Raw genomic sequence first — 8,121 nt, 5'->3', positions numbered from 1 at the left:
AGTCTCCTCACGATCCCCCAGGCAGAGATAAAACTGAATTACAGAAGTCCTTGAGAAACCCCGATTCAGACGATTCGGTGTCAGCTCCGCGGCCCACCCGTACTCCTGGTGATCTCTGCCCGTCCATCTATTACTCCCCCTTCAGACATCTCCCCCTCCGTCTCCTTTTCCTCCTCATCACCAGCTCTTGTGATACTAAATCACCTCCAACAGTTATCTGGGCTTGCATAGGGCAGGGAGGCGATAAAAGAAGGGAAAGGAATTTCAACAAAACCTAAAAAACGATGCCAGCTGCACACCAGGGACAGAAAAGCCTATATCAAATTCTTCAGGTCTGCACATTTGTTGCTTTTGGTCCTCCACCATATAAATACAACGTTTTTTGCAAGACAATGAAACTAACTTTTAACTCCAAATGAGCTGCAACTCCAAATGAGCTGCATCTCATTCACATTAGATAGAAAGAGTAAACTTGCATGTACATGAGCAACTGATAATTAAAGGGGCCGTCTTATGCCGTTTTGGGTCTTCCCTTTTCCTGTAGTGTGTTTTATAGGTTTGTTGTGCATGTAAATGGCCTGCAAAGGCAAACAATCCTCTCTCCCCCCCCTGCCTAAGATGCCTTGATTGGACTCCTTTGTTTACTTCCGCGACATAGTAACATCACTACGTTACACTCACGCTTCTATTGGCTAGCGCTCCAACACATTGTGCGTTATAGCGAGGTGTGTGGCGCAGTGGGTTCAGGTTCAAATCCCACTGCAGTCAGCGGCCGTTTCTCAATCTCGAGGAGACTGGCTTCCAAGCCAATATTTCAAGGATGCTACGTCATCGAGTGCCGCCGAAGGACTGTTCCAATCTCCAGCATACTTGGAATTCCACTGAGGCCGCGTCCTTGGTTTGGGGGAAATGTCGAGGCTGCACATGGGTAGACTTCGCAAACTTAAAATCCCCACAATGCTTTGCGCACGGACCAATTTCAAAAACCCTTGCGGAGAATGGCTGAACCGACGCAGCACACATTTAAATGTAAGTATGTAGTGGCGTAGAACATGTGTTGGTAAATATGTTACTTTGTTACATTTGTTATCACCAAAAAAGTGTTCCGTGAAAGTAAAGCAAGTTCATAATTAGATAGACATCGTGAGGTATTTATTTTCGGTACAGTTTATGTTGAAACCGTTAGAGAGAGTGGCACACTTGTTAGCATGTTCCATTCTTCTTCGTTTTCCGAAGCCGTGGCTTGGAAGCATACTTGCTTCGTTTCTGAAGGAAGTGACTTGGAAGTACGCGACTACCAAGCCAGCATCCTCGAGATTGAGAAACGGCCAGCATGTCGTTGTGTCCCTGAGACACTTCACCCCAAATTGCTCCTGGGGATTGCCCACAGTATTGAGTATGTAAGTCGCTTTGGATAAAAGCGTCTAACAAGTGACATGCAGTGGTGACTGGTCACAGCCCCACCTAGTGTCAGCAGAAAGTATTAAAATAATAATTACAACAAAATGCAAAAAATAAATTAAAATATATATAAGATATATTTTAAGATCATGTTTAATCATCTGATTCGTCTGTACATTGCTGTTTTAGTCTGTGTTCTTCTAATTAGTGTCTACAGTGTGTGCCTATTGAGCTGTTTAGAGCCATGTGGGACAAAACTCGATCATGCCCCTCCCTCTCACTGTCTAAGTGAACCGTGACTGTAAAAACTACACTGCGCATGCTCAGAGTATTTTCCTATTTAATGTGTGTGGCAAAAAATAATGACCATAGGGGCATAGAGCTGCCATCCCCACCATACGTCATCTCACATAATTCAGAGCTGATTGGCTGTAAGTACGTGTGCCGCGAAAAGTGTGGTGTGTGAAGAGCAGGTGAAGAGGAGGAGAGAGACGCGTCCTAAAACCAGGAAGTAAGCTGCGCATGCATGGGTTCCCTCCACAAAAGAGCAATGAGATTTCTCCATAGGATTTTAGAAAATAGCTCAAAATAAGATCTGTGGGAAACGTAGCTGTTTGATAAATGCACGTTTTGTCTACCCTACTTTTATAATTTTCGAATCATAAATCCATCATTTAGATTTATGATAGACTTTTGAAACTACAAGAAGATAAGGAGGACTTTTACAAAAAAGTAATAGAGATTTTTGTCCAGAAGGATAGGCAAATGGACTTCATCTTCAAGTCAAGGTAAAACCACCATTTTATTGAAAATGGGATCGAGAGAACAATTCAATATTTAAATGATAAAATTAATTTTTTTGGGTATCCTTCTGTTGAACTGTCTGTTTAAAATTAATCGAAGCATCAGACTAAAGAGGCTTTTGAAAATAATATTATATTTTGATTTAGGTCAAAATATAATATTTGTAAACCTGAAGAGCCAGTGCCTCACCAGCCATGAACCTCACTGCAGAAGCTTATATAGACATCTAAGTTGTTTGTGCCCCACCACTTTTGTACATATAGAAATGCCACTGGTGACATGTAATGTAATGTTATAGCTAAGGGGCGGGACATCTCTTGACAAATCACAACAGAGCGGGCAGGCAGTATTGGAAAAATAAAGAGCTTTTTGAACATTAGAGCATGGAGACATGTCACAGTAGAGACACACAATACAAAGAGGAACCTGAACATGGGAATAATAAGGCCCCTTTATTATCAATTTCAGGAATTTGAAGTAAAACTCTTTTGAATGTATAAGAGAAGCTACAGTTTTTACAGAAGTGCATTGACACCTCTAAAACAAGTGGAGGTATCAAGTTGGTGCAGGGCCTCCAAAGTATGGATCCATGGTTTTTTACAAGTATGTTCATTGATAAAGACATCAGTGGTGATCAGTTACAGTCACTGATGTTTTACTTTAACACAATTTATTTCAGGAGTTTATTTTCCAGCACAAAAATCAATGCAAACTCTGATTTCTCATCCAATAACACATGCAGCCTCTATATGTAATGGGTTTTGAGCCATAAGTGAACTAGTGTTGCTTGGTCTAAATAATCCATTACAGAGACAAGAGGGGAAGGAGTCAAAAACACAGAAAGAAGGACAATTAAGACTCTCTTCCTTCCTGCTTTGACCCGCTGGGTTTACACTTGTTCTTCTTCCTCTGCTGTAGTTTGATGGACAAGCCTCAGCAATTATATAAAGGTGTAGTGATGTGTCATCTGTCTTTCCTGAGGGACTGATGTCAACCCCACTCTCATATGAGACGCTGTTTGCCTGACAAATGGCCCAGGGGTGTGCCATCCGGAGCAGATGAGGGGCAGAGGGAGGGACTCGGGCCATTTTGATATTAAGATGATGGAGACGCGGTTTCGTCTTTCCACTGAAGTGCCCGGAGCCAGATTGCTTCTTTAGAGAAATGATTTGAACTCAATATTCCTCCACAGGAGACAGGAAGGTAACAGAACTGAACAGAATGAGAACAAAAACGCACAGAAGTGATTGATGAGATGCTGGATCAGGATTTTCTTTGGCTGAATTACTCCTGAACTTACAGTATAGCAGCTCCTTGCAATTCTATAGGTATTTGCCTTTGAGCTCGGTCTATTTCACAGAAGGCCTAGCTGGTGAGTGTGTGTGTGTGTGTGTGTGTGTGTGTGTGTGTGTGTGTGTGTGTGTGTGTGTGTGTGTGTGTGTGTGTGTGTGTGTGTGTGTGTGTGTGTGTGTGTGTGTGTGTGTGTGTGTGTGTGTGTGTGTGTGTGTGTGTGTGTTTCTAATCTCTATTTATCCAGGGAAGGTTTGCTCAGCACTTGCGGCTCCTCTTGCGGTAACACTTCTTCTAATCTCCAAAGCCGGTTACTGAGGCGGTTTTAAGAACAATTAAAGTCATAAACTGTTTTGACTAAACTGTTGAGGGAAAACACACCTGATCAATTTTTCCAAACATTTTGATGTTAGTTGCTATGGGGGGAAAAAAGAGCATTGTACTTTTCCATTTGTGCCACCTGGGTATCACAGTTTTTATTGCAACCTCAAGCGGCAACTTTCCAAAATGCAAATGCTTTCAAAATGTGACATTACTGTCACTCTGGGATCGGCCTGAAGCCTGTAATGTTTTATTGGCTGGAAGTGGTTGACAAAGCCAGCCTGATTTTAAAGCGTGTGATGGAAAAAGTCATTAGGATTAAAGGCCCAATCAGATGCTAATCAGCTGATCTTGTGGGACAGAATGGAGGCTTGTTTGCCTGTCACAGTTAGAGCTAGACAAATAAGACAGGAAGGAGGAGGAAAATTGATCCAGAAATGCATACTGTAACACACACACACACACACACACACACACACACACACACACACACACACACACACACACACACACACACACACACACACACACACACACACACACACACACAACACACACACACACACACACACACACACACACACACCACACACACACACACACACACACACACACACACACCACACACACACACACACACACACACACACACACACACACACACACCACACACACACACACACACACACCATAAGAGGGCAGGTGTAATAGATGCCCCGCCATGCCTGACTGACTAGCTGACTGGCAAGGTCACACAGATTTTGGATGAGTATGTTGGGCATCACTGAACCCACCACTGACAGGGGAAGGATGCACTTGCGTGCGCGTGCACACACACACACACACACACACACACTTTAGGCAATAACTAGAAAACACACACAAATGCACAAGGGCGAAGAAGCCTTCATGATTAAATTGGTTTATTTAAGAGGGGGAACGCGGGGTTGGCAGTCAGGGAGCAAAGGCAGATAGGGGGCAAATACATTTAAATGCAATTGTATGTTTAAGCTTACATAAGGAATGGGTTGGGGGGGGGGAGCAACCACTGAACGCAAGTTTTTAAACATAGAAGCAGGATAACAGAGGGAGACGAACAAATAGAAAAGCACCATGAGGAAGCGATGATAAGAAAATTGGCAATGAAATTAGTATTTGCAAGTAATTTAACACAAAAGCTGCATGTATCCAAATGTATAGGATCCATGTTTACATACTGTATGCTACACACTCATTATTACAGTATCATGTACACACAAGTACACAAACAAAGTACCAGTGAGAGACAAGCCTGTGGTTAAGACTAGAGCAGTTCCCAACTGCCTCTTTGACAGGCAGCTAAACCGCATTAGCAGAAACAATGGAGCACTCAATCTCCCCAGCGTTCCCTGGAGAGTCCCAGAGAGGGGTAGCGGGGTGAGAGGAAGGAGATTTAGCCTAATATACGTGGGGAGGCAGGGGGCTTTGGCATGACCCGGTTTCCAACGCGTCCCTCTGTCAGCTGGTAATTGAGGAATAGCAAGGTATAGGCCGGAGCCTGAGTCAGTGGATAAGTAATGATCTTCTTGGGTCATTGACCCCCGTCCATTATCGTTAATCTAATCTGAGAAATAAATAATGAAATTCACCTGTGAGGCGATCCCAGAGAGGATCAGCACTCGTGCCAATGTGTCAGCACTCATTCTAAGAAGTGTCTGGAAGGCAGGAAACTGCAGATAATTCGCACAGACCGGCCACAGCTGCTGTCAGAGCCTCAATGAGCACAAATCGGTCTGTCAGCTTAAATGTCTGTCTTCAAAGTAGTATTGATTTTTTTTATTGCCGCTTTGGGCCCAAAGAATAAACGATGAAATAAACAAAGACATTATCATCTTACAAAGTTGATTGGGGATCTTTTCATCAAACATGACCTATTGACACATGTAGCAGCTTAGTGACGTTGGCAGATGTGTGGTTAATGATTCAAGTCTGATATTTGACTACTTTAAGCTCAGATTTGGTCTCTTTTAAATACTGAGGGAAATAACTGGGTTCTTACATTATAAATTGTGTTAAAGCCTCAAGCGTGCCAGTTGTTTGGTGCTGGGAGAGTAGTGTACAGAGGCTTAATCTCGCTGTGACTGAAAATAGGATTGATGAGGGCGGTGAGAGAGAACCAAACAGTAAAGTTGCGGCCCATAAAACCAAAGCAATGAGCCGACGCTGAAACACTCCGTATGGCTGATGGAAACTGCAGAGCTGAATGATTATTCTCCTCATCATCAGTTTTCATATGACATAATCACTTGACCCTGTGTAATGTGAAATATTCATTAGTATGACTATTAGTAGTTCAAACATTTAAGGCGAGAGTCAAATGTTTATTTGCTTTCTGAGATGAGATGTATACATTAACTAAGGAGCTGGAGCGTGTGAAGTCTGGCTTAGCGTTACAAAATGCAAAGGAAGCAGCTAGCTTAACTGCCTTAAAACAGACACATGCAAGTGTTTCATGTACTTTATTTAGCATCCTTACAGACAATAGATACATACATTGAGGACAAATGTATGTTCTGGTTCGATTTCTTGGCGAATCACAGATGTTTTCCCAACTGCACAGCCTCTCAACGTTTTTTTGTCACACTCGTGTTGCCAGGTTTGGTATTATCATGCTTTTACAGAAACTTGTGTTCACCAAATCTGGCAAAGAGCGCTAGCCAGAAATGGCACACAAAACGTACTCAAATCGGCCAAAAAAGGGTTGTGTTTTTAAACTGAGACACATGTTATTACGCTGAAGGAAATACAAACTAATATAACGAATACTGACAGAAAAAGCACAGACTGCCAATAACTAACTAATTGCACACTGCTCGTTGTACGACACACTAGGGCTGCTCAATTAATCGTATTTTAATCGCAATTACGAGTATGGCTTGCAACAATTACGAAAACAACGTAATCGAAATAAAAGGATTATCTTTTTATTATTATTTTCTTTTCAAATAAAACATTTGTTGTATTGGTTTTTCAGTTGAAGTATACTTAACGTTCAGGTAATTTTCTCCAATAAATTGATGTTTTCAAAGTAAATGGATAATCGTTTTTAATAATCGTGATATCAATTATTGAATCGAGCAGCCCTACGACACACTGTGTACACTAATGATTAAATATACTATTATATCGAGTACATAACATGTGGAATAAGAGAAGAGCACCCTCATCAATATAGAATCAATACAAAATGTACATTGGTAGCATTACTATTCTATTTATGTACATGTATAGCAAAGTTAAATGTTATTTTCTGCAGCAATGCATTTGCCTTTGCTCAAGTATAGGCAATAACTCAACTCCATATTTAACAAACAGTCTGGGGTTGATATCAATCTTTTGATTTTACTCTTGGAAAGAAAGCGAACAGGGTTTTTCCTGAAATGTTGAACTATCCACGCACACTGTAGTCCACCATCTTTCACACATGGCCCAACTTCAACTCAGTGCAGTGCTGCAGAGCCTCTCACCCAGATGATATACAGACCTCTGTCGTGACACATCTCCCTCTCTCTCCCTTTTCTGTCTCACTGCCCAACACATCTCCTATATTAGGTAATGCACAGCCCACCATGTAAAGAGCAATAGATTATTCTATTCCTGGTGACAACAGAGGAGAAAAGGGGAGGGAAGGGGGATTATACAGTAAAGAGCAGAATGATGAGGAGGCTAATTTAAGCAGTTTGGAAATGCTAGAGCGAGAGAGTGAACGAGAGGGAGAGTGCAGGCTTAATGGAAATTAAGTTTATGTGGTGAGGTGCCAACTGTCGGTGCTTTAAAATATGTTTGTTGGAGAAAAACGTGTTTTAGCACATGTATTTTGGAAAACAAAATGCCTCGTTTCTAATCCACTCTCCTCACCCTTGCTACCTGCGTAAATCTCTCCCCAGCACTAATGAACTATTAAGACAAATACTGAGAGTATATTTACTGTGTTGACAGAGGCTACGCTGCTCAGTCCCTGCGGCCCATGTGAGTTATGGGTCACCTTTTCCTCTCTTCTCGCCCTGTCTGCTTTCCTGTTTCCACTTGTAACTCCCTTTCTCTCACTTAGCCATATGGGGACTGACACATGTATCTCTCATCTTCTCCCACAGAGCGGCGGGGCTGTGCGACTGTTCTGTGCGGCATATAGTTAGCAGATCCTGTGGTGATGTATTGAGGGTAATGGCCAACCGCGTTTGCTGAGATTAATTGATACTAATGGCTAACATAGTTAGCGGTGAGTGATGGCCGCTACACTGCAGACACACTGGAGGATTAGACACA

The sequence above is a fragment of the Gymnodraco acuticeps genome, unplaced genomic scaffold (genome assembly GCF_902827175.1).
Source record: "Gymnodraco acuticeps unplaced genomic scaffold, fGymAcu1.1, whole genome shotgun sequence".
NCBI lineage: Eukaryota > Metazoa > Chordata > Actinopteri > Perciformes > Bathydraconidae > Gymnodraco > Gymnodraco acuticeps.
The sequence above is the reverse complement of the archived record's forward strand: the minus strand, read 5'-3'. Positions refer to the sequence as shown.